This window comes from Neofelis nebulosa, chromosome 12, assembly GCF_028018385.1.
Source record: "Neofelis nebulosa isolate mNeoNeb1 chromosome 12, mNeoNeb1.pri, whole genome shotgun sequence".
In the NCBI taxonomy this organism is placed as follows: domain Eukaryota; kingdom Metazoa; phylum Chordata; class Mammalia; order Carnivora; family Felidae; genus Neofelis; species Neofelis nebulosa.
Genome location: NC_080793.1, coordinates 6962153 through 6977054, shown reverse-complemented (window position 1 = coordinate 6977054; position 14902 = coordinate 6962153). Strand labels below are relative to the sequence as shown.

The 14902-nt window shown below is 57.8% G+C and overlaps 1 long non-coding RNA gene across 1 annotated transcript; it reads left to right on the top strand.

The window, feature by feature from the left end:
* The first annotated feature begins 619 nt into the window (after positions 1-619).
* LOC131491221 (uncharacterized) lies at positions 620-12012 on the top strand. The gene is made up of 4 exons (XR_009251365.1): positions 620-725; positions 3857-4102; positions 4681-4769; positions 11929-12012. It is a non-coding gene; the product is annotated as an uncharacterized LOC131491221 (long non-coding RNA).
* Positions 12013-14902: the final 2890 nt, after the last annotated feature.

Below are 14902 nucleotides of genomic sequence, written 5' to 3'. Positions count from 1 at the left end.
GTTCGAGCCCCGCGTCGGGCTCTGTGCTGACGGCTCGGAGCCTGGAACCTGCTTCAGAGTCTGTGCCTCCCTCTCTCTCTCTGCCCCTCCCCGACTCACACCCTGTGTATCTTTCTCTCTCCCCAAAAAATAAGTAAGCGTTAAAAAAATGATGAAAATAAAATAAAATAAAATAAAATAAAATAAGGAACCAAGTGGAAAAAAAGCGAGCCAAGTTCCGAGGAGGGGGTGCTACCAGCCTGGACGAAAAGAGGCCGTGAGCTTTCACGACTTAAAACCAGATCTGGGCCCCAGCGGGAAAGAAAGCAGGTGGAAAAGTCGGCTTAGCCCCCAGTGAGGGCCCTTGGGTCTGCAATCAACGTGGCCAAGGACGTGATGGAAGTCTACCCAGAGGGCCACCGGAGGGCCACCGAGAACAGGGGACAGACGGAGAGCCAAGGGAGCGCAGTGGGGCCCACGAGAAAGCATTTCCTTCACCCGGGGGAGGTGGCCCTCGCAGCGTCCACCCTGCAGGCCCCAGGATTGCTGTGCGTGGTGCCTCCCATTCCTAGCCCTTCCAGAAAGGAGTGTCCGTGGGTGTGCCGTTCCTGTCCCCCCACTGAGTGCCAGGCGTGTGGGTGCGTGTGCGAGGGCCGCCGTAACAAAATACAAGACTGAGTGGCTCATCAGAAATTCACTTTCTCGCAGTCCTGGAGTCTGAAAGTCCAAGATCAACGCGTTGGCAGGTTGGTGTCTTCTCAGACCTCTCTCTCTCTCTCTCTTTCTCTCTGTCTCTCCTTGGGGGGTAGGCAGCTACCGTCTTGGTGTGTCTTCACATGGTCCCTTCCCTGTGTGCACGCACGGGCGTCTAGTGTCTTTCCGTGTGCTTTCCTTCTCACAAGGACGCCGGTCCTCCTGGATCGGGACTCACCGCCATGGCCTCGTTTTAAGTTCATTACCTCGCGTAGGACCTTAGCCCCGGTTACATCCTAGCTGGGGGCTAGGACTTCCGTGCGAATTTCGGGGAGACACGATTCGGTTGATAACCGCGTGTGAGACCAGCAAGCTTTCCCCCTACTTACAGATCTCTTGGTCAAGAGAGGCATGGGCCCGGCTCACTCACTAGGGTTGCGTTCAGCTCTGTGCAAGAGGGAGGAGTATTTGCGGCCAAGACGGTGGATGGGTCAAGGCTGTCTTCCCCAGGAGAGGGTCACCCACCCCTGCCCCGTTGCCATGTGCCGTGCAGGCCTCACGAGGGGTGCACTCCCCCCCCCCCCCCCCCCCCCCCCCGCCTACGCCGGGCTCAGCCCCACGACTTGCTTGCTTCTGCTGGTGAATCCAGAGGAGTGACACCGGGCTGTTTCGAGAAGATTTCCAGAGGCGTCACGTGACTTAGCCTGGCCTAGGCCCCCCTCCGCAGAGAGCAGCATGCTCTGGAGAGGGCGTGAGGGGAGCTTCCCTGCTGCAGACAACACAGGTCTAATTGGCAAAGCTTCTACTCCTCCTGAGACCTTTTGTATTTCCACATCCCTCCATTTTCAAATGTTCCCCGTCCTCAAATCCATCCATTTTCTAGAAGAGATACCGGGCAAGTTTGGCCTCTCAACACACCAACTATTCTTTCAGTTCACAAAGACTCACGGAGGGCAAGGCGCCCAGGAGGTCATCACAACGGTCACATCTGAGCACAGACATGGGGAGCAGCCTTCGTCCCCAGGCTGTCTACAGGCGTGTGGGGATCGTCTGCCAGGGCCCAGCCTGGGCTGACCCCTCCGGGCCCTCGCACGGGAACGCTGTGGCTCAGAGTGGTTAAGTGACTTGCCCGAGGCCGTTCGGCTAGTAAGGAGCAGAGCAGGGGTTTGAACCCAGCGCTGTCTCGCCAGGGTGCTGTGTGCGTACTGGGTTCTCCTGCTTCACCCTGTAAGTGTCTCTAGATATTTGGGAAATAGATGAATACAGTGCCCCGTGGTTCCTTCGGGAAATTAGGGGGTAGGGTAGGATGTATTAATCGAGGTCCACTCCTCTTTCCAAGCCTCCTTCCGCCGCCCTCAGAAAATTGGATGTTTTTAAGGCAGAATACCGAAAATATACAAAAATACTAGTGACATTGACATTAAGGAGAGGTGCCAATGCCCAGCTATGGTCCTTCCATCAGTGGCTCGCTTACCCTTCCCAGGGACCGGCTGAGGTCACGGGCCACCATCGTTCCCATCCTACTGCTGAGGAAACTGAGGCACAGAGTGGGTTACCGCTGTGCTTCTCAAACTATCTGTGGTGGAGGAAGGTTTAGAGAAAATTTTCCAATCTGCCGGGAACAGTACTATTGTAATGTATCCAATCACAACGGGATGCACACGTCGACAGCAGGACCTGGCCAAGGGTGGACCACACTTTGGGTAGCATGGGGTCGGTGGCTTGCCAAAGGCCACACAGCTGGTGAGGGACCCGGCCAGGAGCTGGATTCGAGTCCTTGACCGCTGACCTGGAGAAGGGGCTGAGGAAGGTTTGGCCACTGAGTACAATTCATGGTCAGTACCTGAGTATCTTAGGTTTTTGTACCTCTCCTTCCGCCTTCTAAGAATGTAAAACACCACGAAATTGACAACCACTGAGAGTTCGATGGATACTTTTGGAATTAATGAAGAGTGAATAAACAGGTAAGTGATCGGACACAAATCGTTCTTACATGTCAATTGCATGTGCGAGTCTAAGCAAATCCGTTGGGTGTGGAGACCCAGGAGGGGATCCGACTCCTCCAAATGTCAAAGGTGGTCGTCTTCAGGGGTGGCTGGCCGGCTCAGGTGGAAGAGCGTGCAACTCTTGACCTTGGGGTCATGAGTTCAAGCCCCGTGTTGGGTGTAGAGATGACTTAAAAAAGTAAAATCTTTAGGGGCGCCTGGGTGGCTCAGTGGGTTGGGCATCCGACTTCGGCTCAGGCCATGATCTCACGGTTCGTGAGTTTGAGCCCCACATCGGGCTCTGTGCTGATGGCTCAGAGCCTGGAGCCTGCTTCGGATTCTGTGTCTCCCTCTTCCCCGCTCGCACTTTTATCCCTCTCTCTCTCTCACAAAAATAAATGTTTGAAAAATTGTTTTAAATAAACAAATAAATAAAAAATAAAATCTTAAAAAAAAGTTTTTTTAAGTGGTCATCTTCAAGTGATGGGACTAAAAGTGGTTTTATTTTCTTCATTGAGCCCATCTGCATTTTCTCGAATATCTGTAATAAGCGTGTCTTACTTTTGTAGCAAGAGGAAGGGTATTTGGGAGGAAATAGACAGTCCTGGCTCGAAGTTTGCTTCCAGTTCAGGTGGAGAAAAAATGGTCGACTCGCGGAGAGTAAGGATCCTGGCAAACAAAAGGAGCTTAATACATGTTTGAGCTCGATCTCAGTCACGGACTAGGAGGAAGACCCTTTCTAGGAAGGGCTCTTTTCTTTGCCTATTTCTTCACCTCCTGCCTCTGCAGGTGCCTCGCCGTGGCCAGGGCCAGGCCGCCTGGACCGAATCCCTCCATCCGGTGTTGGGTCCATAGCGGCCGCAGTCGGCCCTCACGTGGGTGGCAGAGTCGGTCACTACCTGAGTGGGTTATGTCTCCCTGCAGCAGTCTGAATACCTAGTCTGTTCAGTTTCCAGGGGGTGGGGGCAGAGAAGAGGCCAAGCAGTTGGCTTTGGTTTCAGGCACGAAGGGCAAATGGAAAAGGTCAGATCTGGGGAGAAAGAATCTGGAGGTAAACTCTAATACTCTTGGAGATTTAACAATATTTTCTTGTGCCCGAGGGCCAACCAGGTATTGGACGTGGTGGGGAGAATACAGAATTGCGGGGCACCTGGGCGGCTCAGTCGGTTAAGCGTCCGACTCTTTATTTTTTCGCTCAGGTCACGGTCTCACGGTGCGTGGGTTCGAGCCCTGAGACGGGCTCTGGGCTGATACCGAAGATCCTGCAGGGATTTAGGGACTTTTATCCCGAAGGCAATGGGAAACCATGAAAGGTTTAAGTAGGAGACTAGAGCGGTCAAGTTGAAATTTTAGAGTAGCTCTCTGATTGCCCCATGTACATGTCCTGGATGGAGAGCAAGCCCGGAGGCCGGCAGGACAGCAAGGAGGCTGCTATTCTAACTCGGGTTGGTGGGCTAGCAGGTGGAGAGAAGTGACAGATGCAAGGTTGTCGGATGGAATGGACAGATCTGGGCAATCGACTGGACGCGGTGGGGGCACCTGGGAAGGGGGGAAGGGATGGGGACGATACCGAGGCTTCAGGACAGGGTCTCTGGGTATGGAGAAGAGGTCTCTGGGTATAGGGAAGGGGTCTCCGGGTATATAGGGAAGGGGTCTCCGGGTATATAGAGAAGGGGTCTCCGGGTATAGGGAAGGGGTCTCTGGGTATGGAGAAGGGGTCTCCGGGTATAGGGAAGGGGTCTCCGGGTATATAGGGAAGGGGTCTCCGGGTATATAGAGAAGGGGTCTCCGGGTATAGGGAAGGGGTCTCCGGGTATGGGGAAGGGCTCTCCGGGTATATAGGGAAGGGGTCTCCGGGTATAGGGAAGGGGTCTCTGGGTATGGGGAAGGGCTCTCCGGGTATATAGGGAAGGGGTCTCCGGGTATATAGGGAAGGGGTCTCCAAGAGCAAGACGGGGAGAATCTGGGAAGAGTAGTCATAGTTTTCATCTCTTGAATTTTGTTTTGTTTGTTTGAACTTTAGCTCAGTGCCATGGAACAGGACCACAAGAAAGATAAGACCCTGACCCGGAGAAGCTGGAATTCCCACATATGGAGAAAGAGCCTGTGAGGGTAGGTCTGTAGGGGTCTCCCTGGGAGCACACTGGGAATGGGGAGGACGGCCAGGTGGGTGGGAGGGCTGCAGGACCTGGAGGGGGCCCCTGTGGACGGGTCAGTGCTAAACGGCCATAGGACCAAGGCTTGGCCTTCTGTATCTTTCACCTCTCTTCCCACAATCCTGTGTGGCAAGTTGTCCCGGCTTCGCGCCCTGCTGGCCCTCGGCCTCTCCTGGCTCTCTGATCAGCTGCTCCCTCTTAAGCTACAACCAGAATACGACCTGATGCTCCCATAAGAACACCTCTCGGCGGGGGGGAGGAAGACTCTCCCTTTCACATTTTACCTGGATTCCTCCTGCCCTGAGACATGTCTCAGCTTAGAAGGTCCCCTCCCGGAGGCCTTTCCTGACCCCCTAACACCGGGCTGGATATGTCTCTCCTGTGCTGAAGAGACGATCTGGATGGCCCCGTGGGGAGTGGATGGACATTTGGACGGTGGTCAGCTGGGGAAATGGATGAATGGACGGGGATGGACGGCTGAGTAGATGAGTCAGTGGATGGATGGATGAAAAGGATAATTGGTTAATCAGACGGCAGAAGAGCAGCGGGCGAATCGGTTGGGTGGAAAGCAGGTAGATTGGGTCGATGAGTGGGTGCGTAGGGGTGGATGGAGGGCGGTAGGTGGGTGGGCAGAAGGCGCCTGGATATAAAGGAAGAGCAAAGAGACGAGGTTAGCTCAGGCTTGTCGAAGTTTGTGGAGGGTCAGTGGTGCCCAAGGAGGAGGTGGAGTGGGGATCTTTCTCCCCTAACTCCTCCCTCGGACCCCTCACGCTCCTCCCTGCACTGAGGCGAGGGGTGGGGACTCAGTTCTGGGCGCTTCAGCCAGGAAAGTAATCGGCACCTGCTTCCTTCCCGCTTCTCTTTCCCATAACTCACCACCCTATGAATGTTTTCATAGGGTCGATGGTCCTGATCCTTGACAGTGACTTGAAGTTTGGGGCTGAGCTAAGAGACTCGGGTCTCTCTTTATCCATTGTCCCACCACGTCCTTGCCTTCTGCGTCCCCGAGTCCTTCCGGCAGAGAGACAGGGGGATGCCCAGCCTGGCCACACAGGGCTGGACAGAACGCACAGTCTTAGGCCCAAGCCCTGTGGCCCTGGGCCCCCAACCAGCCTGGGTCCCTGCTGCCTGGTGACCACCCCCCCCCCCCCTCCCACCGCCCTCCCGGCAGCTCCGATTTTTCCAGAGCTCGGGTTTGATCGCCTGCCAGGATCTCCCAAATGTCAGCTGCCGTGTTAGCATCTTTAAGAGAGCGCTCGAGGCGATCTTTAAGCAGGGAGGCTGGGGCCCCTTGCTCTTTGGGCCTGGACAGCACCTGGGTTTATTTTTAAGCCCGGGTGAATCAGGGCTTTGCCAGGAGTTGAGGTCAGTCGCCTGAGCTAAGGGGTCAGCTGGGAGCCCGCAGAGGGCAGGGAGGGGCCCGTCCTGTCACGGCTCCACCCCCCAGCACAGCATGGCCTGACCCCGAGGCGTGGATAAATATTTGTTGGTCCAATGCATGCCTGAGCCGCCAAAGCGCTCTGAAACGATGCGGATGATAACAGGGTGCTTTCTCCCCTCCCCCCCACCCTTGAGGGGGAGATGCTCGAGGTGACGGAAGATGAGAAAAGTCAGACCGACAGGCCTAGGCTGGTGTATCCCATCTAACATGTGGGTGCTGGGTGTTTTGGGGAAAGTTGCGGGTCCTCTCTGAGCCTCAGCTCTCTCATTAGTGAAATGTGCCAAAGGATAGAATGCCAGCCTCGTAGAGTTGTTGGAAGGATCCACTGAGATAATGAGGGAGGAACACGGGGTACAGTCCCTGAAACTTAGTAGGCTCTCAAGGAAGTCCCTCCCCACCCCGCGGTTTTTGGCATGTGCCCTCCTTTCTGCCCCCGATGGCCTTCCCTACACCCTCTGCCCTGTCCTTCCAGATCCCGAGTATGTTCCCCCCCTGGGGCCCCCTCCTCACCTGTCCGGTCCAGGCACGGCTGACGCGCCTCCTCAAATCCCCCCCACCCCTGGACTAAGTTCAAGCCTCAACCGGAACCCATGCGAAGTGACTGATTTCTGTTTCAAGCCAAGTGTCGGCCAATTTCTTGAGGGCAGAAACTATTTGTATTGATTTCTAGATCCCTGGAGTCTTACACAGGGCCTAGGACACAGTACAGAATGAATGAATGAATGAATGAATGAATGAATGACTAGCTAGCTGATCTGAGCAGAATCAAGAAACCTTTCTGGCTGGTTTCACTAATAAGAGAGTGGATGCCCCCAAAGGCTGAGCCCTGCTAACCCCTTCAAAAGAACTGTCCCTCGGGTTGGTAAAGGGCTGTTGCGTTCCTAAGGTTTCCATGGGTTTCCTCCAATCCTCAGAGGACGGGGACAATTATTCTCAGTTCTCAATTGCTCAACGGTCACACAGCATGTTATGTGGGAGGCAGGAGCAGTCCCTGGTCCACACAGTCCTTTCGGTCCTCGATCCCCGGACTGGTGGGGCATGGCCCATATCATGGGAACCTCTGGAATCAATGGGCTGAACTGGGGCGGGGGGCGGGGGGTGGGGAGCTGGTGCACCTCCACAGAGAGGAAGGATCAGCACCCAGTGCACACGGATATACGTGTTTCCTAACTAAAGAGTGTAGATAACAAGACTCAGAATGGTTATAGACTACAAATAAAATGAATAGGTGATTGGACGGTGGATGGATGGACGGACGGATGGATGGATGGACGGATGGACGGATGAATAAGTGGCTGGTTGGCTGGCTGGTAGATGAATTAAGATGGGAAGATGGATAGGTGAATGGGTTCATGAATGGATGGGTGGGTAAGTGGATAGTGGGTGGATGGATGGATGGATGGATGGATGAGCGGGGATATGGATGAGAGGGTAGATGATGGGTGATTGGGTGGGCAGCAATGCCATTCAACCAAAAGCACCCCAGTTGGGGGTCAGAGAATCTTGCCATTGCCCTGATCCCACCCCTAATGCCCAGTGGGACTTGTAGTAAGTCTTCTGGCCTTTTCTTGACCGTCAACTTCCTCATCTGTCTGAAAGGGAAATGGTCTCTGCCCCCCCCTCCCCCCCCACCATACGCAAAGATCAGAAAGGATTCCTGGGCTGTGAGTACTCCTGGCACCTTGGCCTCCCCAACCCTACCGCCCAATCTCACCCTGCCCACGTCCTGTCCTGTCATGAGTTTCCTCCTTCCCGTGCCCACGGGGACCTCCCGCGCAGCCTCTAGCAACATTTTCTAATAGGGGCTCAGGGGATTCTGTTCACAGCGAAGTCCAACACTGCAAACATCCTCAGTCCCCTGAGTCTGGTCAAGCCTGACTGATATGGGCTGGAAGTTAAGAGGCCATTTCTGAGGTCAAGATGTGGATTCTGATCCCAGCTCTGGCACTCAGGGCTGCGGGGCCCGAGACAAGTCACCGCACGCCCCCGAGCCTCACTTTTCCCATCTGGAAACAAGGCTGAGAGGAGCACCCATCTCCTGGGGTACCTAGGGAGGTCCGTGGCAAGATACACGTGGGTGCTCAGCCCAGCGCGGGGGGGGGGGGGGTGGGGGGCCCAGGCTGTGCTCAGGGAGACCTAGCCACTCTTGCTATTCTCTCTACCCTGGAGCCAAAAGACCAACCACCGGGCTCGTAGAATGAGTGCCCTTTATTCAACAAAGGTCTGGGGGCGTGGAGGTTTCTGGAACAGGGAAGTTCGAGGGACCCAAGAGTCCCAGGGGAGCGGCAGGCCCCCAGCCAGAGCAGCAGGCTGTGACCCACCTCTGTTTCACATGCACCTCGTCCTGGACAACCCAGGGCACAGGGCTTCCCATCAGCAGCTCCGTGACGCCGGGCAAGCACCCTGGCCTCTCTGGGCCTTGCTGTCCTCAGACCTGTAGAAGACAGGCTTCCCGGTTACCTGTAGCCGTTGCCATTCCTTCCCTGTCACCAGCGCTTTGCCTCCTAGCCAGGTGGGTGAGGCCAGCACCCTTCACTGCTGGAGATGCAAATGATGAGGTCCAGAGAGGGTCTGAGTGCTGGGCTGGGATAAAAACACAGGCCCCGGGGCGCCTGGGTGGCGCAGTCGGTTAAGCGTCCGACTTCAGCCAGGTCACGATCTCGTGGTCCATGAGTTCGAGCCCCGCGTCAGGCTCTGGGCTGATGGCTCGGAGCCTGGAGCCTGTTTCCGATTCTGTGTCTCCCTCTCTCTCTGCCCCTCCCCCGTTCATGCTCTGTCTCTCTCTGTCCCAAAAATAAATAAAAAACGTTGAAAAAAAAAAAAAATTTAAAAAAAATAAAAAAAAAAAAAAATAAAAAAAAATAAAAAAATAAAAACACAGGCCCCTCCCACGCTTCGCTCCCGATGCGCCCTGAGTGCACCAGCCGAAGCCTGGAGCTCAAGGTTGGCCTCTGGGGCCTTCAGTCGGCCCCAGATCCCTCCTGCCCACTACCCCTTGCCAGCCCCTGGTGTTTCCTGGTCAGTGGTCCTGTCCTTGTTACGTGTTGGGAGGTCACAGGGCTCTCCTCATGGGCGGCCGAGCCTTAAGAGATTATCACTGTCGCCCCGGCCTCCCAGGGGACCCCCAACACCTCGCAGAGCCAAGGGGCACCCATAGAGTCCATGGGAGTTTGGGCGCCCACGTGACCGGGCTGTGGGTCAGGTGGCGTCTCAGACCTGAGCTTGGGGGAGGTGCCCAGGTGCAGAGGAGAAGCAGAGGGGCCCTGAGGGAGCAACAATGCAGGGTCCCAGCCTCCCCCAACCCCGGGTTCCCCCCTCCCCTTCCCCAACTGCTGCAGACTCTTGTTAAAATGGCACCTCCACCATCTGTCACCCCTCCCCCATTCCGTGGGCGCGGCTGTGACTCCAGGACTGGCTTGCTTCATAACCAGGCGGCTGGCGGGTCCCCAGGGCCAGGCGGGTGATGGGCCCGGTGCTGGCCCAGGGCTGCTGATCTGGGGAGGATCCCGCGAGGCGGGCAGGAGAGCAGGTACCAGGAGGGTTCCACGCCCTCCCACGGTGGCATCCCGACCCCTGGGGGCTCCGGCCTGCACCGGCTCCTTCCCTGGCTCCTTCCGCTCACACCCTCCTTGGATCTCACATCTTCCCCGCCTTGCTGCTGCTGGGTTGAGAGAATTTCAAATCAATACCTGGGTGTAGAGGCTCCAGAGACCCTCCTCAGAAAGTGCAGTCTCCCTGGGCAGTAAGCACCAACCCCCTCGGGGCCCCTGCCTTACCACCGGGGAAACTGAGGCCAGAGAGCTGGGCAGTGGGGGCCCTGGGAGTGGTGGAGGACTCCCCCTCTCCCCCCACCCCCCCCACCCCGGCTGCAGTTTGCCCCCTCGTCGGAAGCACTTAGGGGGAAAGGGGTGTCACAGGGGTCAAGTGCCCAGTCCTGAAACTGTAAACCAGCTTGCTGCCCTCAGTTTTCCCATCTGGGGAATGGGGGAGTCCAGACTGCTGGGAGAGGGTATCTTTTGCGCCTGAGAGCAAGCAGGGACTCACCATTCTCTCTCTCACAATCCCCCAAGACTTGGGAGAGACCACACCGCGGCAGGAGGGCCAGTGGGGGGGGCAGGTGGGGGGGCATCCAGGTCAGCACCCTCCACGTCCCCCCCCCCAGTCCCCGGGCTTCCCCCTCCCCCATCACCGCGCCCCGGCTGCCCCTCCTCTCTCCCGCTCCTGCCTGCCAGCTCCATCCCGAAAGCCCCCAGACCCCAGCTGCAGTGTTTTTACTGCTTTGACCGGCCGCTCAGCCTCCCTCCTCCCCCTCCTCCCCCTCCTCCCTCCTCCTCCACCTTTCCCCCTCTCTCTCTCTCTCCTCTCTCTCCTCCATCCTCTCCCCCTCCTCCTCTTCATCTTTCTCCCTCTGTTCTCCTCTCTCCCTCCCCTCCCTCCTCCTCTCCCTCGTCCCTCCCTCCTCCCTCCGCCCTCCCTCCCGAGCGCTCCCTCCCTCCCTCCCTCTCTCCGGGGGAAGAAAGGTCACCGTGCAGCTGATTACTCAGAGCTCAGTTGCTGTAGCAACCGGCGGGGGAAGTGGGACAGGCTGGCTTTGAGGACGCGTGAGGTCGGCCGCGGGCGGCTGGAGCCGGCGCGGGCCTCAGTGCTCCTGCGAGAGGGAGGCTGCCGGCAGCCCGGCTCCTCGGCCGCTGCGGGCCGGGCTCGGGGGTTTCATTTTTAATGAAGGGTTCGCGCACTCCCCTCGCGCACCCCTCCCCGCCTTCTTCCCACCTCCCCGGGGTCTGGAGGGGGAGTGCGCCCCTCTTGGGTTTGGCTGCCTCTCTCTCTCTCTCTCTCTCTCTCTCTCTCTCTCTGGTCTGGGGCTCCATCCCTCTGTGTCTCCCCCTCTGCCAAGGTTCTGATGGCTTCTTTCTTTCTCCTCTCTCAGAGCTCAAAGGGACAGCCCTTTACCAACACACACACACACACACACACACACACACACACCTCTCACCCACAGGCTGGGTAAGGAGCCCAATAAAATCCTCAGCACCCCCCAACCCCCCCCCCCCAGAAGCCTTTGTCACTGGCCTGGGAGACCCGGGCTTCCTCAACAAGCCAGAGACAGGGTCCACAGAGGGTCCAGCCCTGCTCCCCCAGACACACTGGCATTCCCCTGGCACCCACTGCGGGGGGGGGGGGGGGGGGCGCTGCCCTGCCCTGCCCTCCAGGAGCTTCTGGGCCCCTCCGGAAGGCATCCGCTCTGCTCAGAGAGGAAGCCAGACCTACAGGGGAGGGGGTGGCTGATGCCAGTGAGCAGGGCAGGGAGGGCGCCCGTGGGTGGAGAGCATCTCAGCCCCTGCTGTCTGTTGGCTCCTTCTCCAGCCAGGCAGCCCAGGGATCAAGGCCAGCTCCGAGCGAGGGCCAGCTCGGCAGTGACGGGACAGGGGCTCTGGAGCTGGGCAGGCCTCTGTTCCAGTCCCCATCCCGCTATGGGACCCTCCTCCCCCCGGTTCTCGGGAATGTAAAGTGGCTCAACCACTTTGGAGAACATTCGGCGGCTTTTTAGAGATTGAAACGTACACTTACCTTGGGACCTGGCCGCTCCCTCTAGGCATTTATCCCAGAGCAGTGGAAACTTGGGTTCATGCAAAGATTTATGCATGAGTCTTCAGAGGAGCTTTATTTGTGACAGGCAAAATTGGAAACAACCCATCAACAGGCACCCGGCTCGAAAGTTTGTGGTACATCCACACATAGAACACCTCTGAGCAGTAAGAAGAAATGAACTCTCGATACACCCAACAACGTGGAGGAATCTCAAGGTCACGACGCCAGGGGAGAGCAGCCAGGCAACAAAGAATGTATACTGGATGGTTCCATTTATAGAACATTCTAGAAAATGCAAACTAACCTGTCGACGGAAAGCAGCTCGGTGGTGGCCTTGGGACATGGGGGGCCAGGAGGTCCCACGAAGGGACGCGAGAAAACTTTTGGAGGATGGTGGCTATGCTCACCGTCTTGTGGGTGTGTATAGATGCCAAAACCCATCACATTCTGCGATGCAAACTCGTTCACCGACTGTATGTCCGTAAATTGAAAAACCAGATTCCTGCCCTGCCACCCCCCGGCTGAGTGACCTTGGGTGGGTCACCTCACGTCTCCCGGCCTCGTGGAGAACAGTGAAATAATAAGACAGGCAGCCTCGCGGGACGGTTATGAGGATTCAGTAATATCACGTTGATTGCCTCCATCCCAAGCAAACCATGGGTGGCCCATCCAGGGGAGAGAGGGGCACGATGGGCCAGGGGCACAGAGAGGCCATGCCAGAGCCTGACTTGGACTCCCTGCCCAGTGCTCTTCCCACGGGGCCAGGCCAGGCTACAGACCAGTGCCTGGTGCCCTTGTTGCCACCAAGGCTCACAGCGGAGCTTAATGGAGAAAATCTCACCGGATGCCACTTGCCTTGGGTTCAGAGGCTGATACGAATCCCCCACCCCCCCACCCCCTCGCCATGCTCTGTGACCACGGCCACATCACTGCCCCTCTCTGACCCTCCTCTTCTGGAACCCGCACCTGTCCCTGCACTAACGTGCAGCATGCTGGTTTCACAACCCCCCTGAGAAGGAGTCCGGGCTCTCGGGAGGTCCGTTGCGCGGACGAAGAACCCAGGCCTGCTGAGTCTGGGAGAAGCGCCCACCACCGGCCCGGTGGTAATCGGTGACATGTGCAGCCGCAATCCCGGGTTCCCGTCCCAGCTCTGGCATGGCTGAATGACCTTGGGCAAGTCACTGTGCCCTGCAGAGTCTCAGTTTCCTCATCTGTCAACTGGGGACGATAAAGGTACAGGAGCTCAAGCAGGTGTGGCCCTGAGCCAGGGCACGGATCATCACCAGTGTTCTTATTCTGTGGGCAGAGCCCTCTCGGTGACCTCCAGCTGCCTCTTCTGCGGCAGTGGGGCAGAATCTTCCATGGGACTATGCTGGAGCCCAGCAAGCAGCGGATTACATTTGCTGTGATAATTGCCCCCCCCCACACACACCCTACCATACATAGCCAGGAGGCCTGAGCAGGGCCTGTTTCAGCCCTGCAACCCAGTAGTCCTCCCTCCCCGACCTTGAACCTTCTCCTGGACACCTACTGTATGCTGGGCATGGACAGGCACTGAAGGAGAGGCCCTGTCCAGGGTGGTCAGGGCTGGGATCGGGAAAGTCCGAGGTCCGTGGGAGCCTGGAGGAGGCCCCTGACCCAGTCTGCTGTTAGGGGGAGAGGGCAGAAAAGGAAAAGAGGTCTCACCTGAGACCCAACGCTTGAATCCGAGTCAGCCAGGCAGAGGCTGTGGCGTTGCTCCCGGCGAAGGGCACGGTGGCAGGTGCAAAGGTCCAGGGGGTGAGAGTAAAACAGGGCTAATTAGAACAACTGAAAAATCCTCAGTTTCACAAGCAGAGATCTACAGGAAGTAGCCCGGAGGGAGGGAGGGACAGAGGTCGCCGCGGGTCACACCATCCTGGGTTTGTGTTAGTTGCAAGGTCGTACTGAGGGTAATGGGAAGCCACAGCCGGTTTTAGGCCGAGGGGGGACACATTCAGAAGCACTTCCAGAAAGATCATTCTGGCTGCCCTGAGCAGAAGGGACCACAGGGGCAAGGGTAAGAGCAGTGAGGCAGGTGCTGGAGACGTGCAGATGAGAGATGATGGGGGGCTGGTCTGGGGAAGCAGACAGAAGGGCTGAGTGGACTGACGGAAAAGACTTAAAGGGAGGGCTTATTGGACAAAAAGGGGTGAGGGAGGAGAGCAAAGTAGGGGCGGTGGGTGGGTGGTGGGGCCATCTCTGAGTCAGGCCATAGAGGAGAAGGGGGCAGGGTGCTGTCTTCCCAGTGCTGGGTCCCCACAGCTCAGCCGGTGGCTCACGGTCAGCCCTGACCCCCAAAACTGCCCTCCTTGGGCCCCAAGGGGAGCTGTCCTGGATGAACACCACGGTCTGGGGGCTACGCCGCCTGTAGCCAGCAGAGGATCAAAGCCTTGGTCTGGACTGTCCACTTCCCCGGGATGAGTCATCCCCGGAAAAGCAGAGCGAGGAGGGCGCGGCTCCAAACCCCGGTGGGTTTCCACTCTGCCTCGGGGCCCCCACTCTTGCTCCTTAGGTTTCGTCCTCTCTGAGATGGACAGATGCACAGGGACAGACGCGCAGCCAGCCCCGGGGGGGTCCGGACAGCTGAACAAACACCGCACGGGGGGGCCTTCATCAATCACAAGACAATGAGGATGCGGGGGTGGGGGGGGGGCGGGGGTGGGGGCGGGGTGCGGGCAGCGGTGAGAGACTGCGGGTCGCTGGGCGGCGGCGGGGGGCGGAGGGGGGGTTCTGAGTAGGGCGGTGGTCCCGGGGTTGCGCCACTCACCCCAACCTCAGGCCGTCCCTCTGTCCCAGGGCTCCCCGCGCTGGAAAGTAAAGGTCCCCAAACTCAGCTTCCTCTTTGACCTCCCCGCCCCCATGCCCGCACCCAATCCTAAGCAAGTCTATCCCTCTCCCTCCCCACAGCCACCCCCAAGTCCAGCCTCACCACCTCTCCCCATACATCAGCCTCTTCAGGGCCTCCCTGTCTCCGTCTCCCCTCATCCCTGCCCCGCCCCGCCGCCCCCTGTACTCAGTGCCGCCGCAGGGAAGCCCAC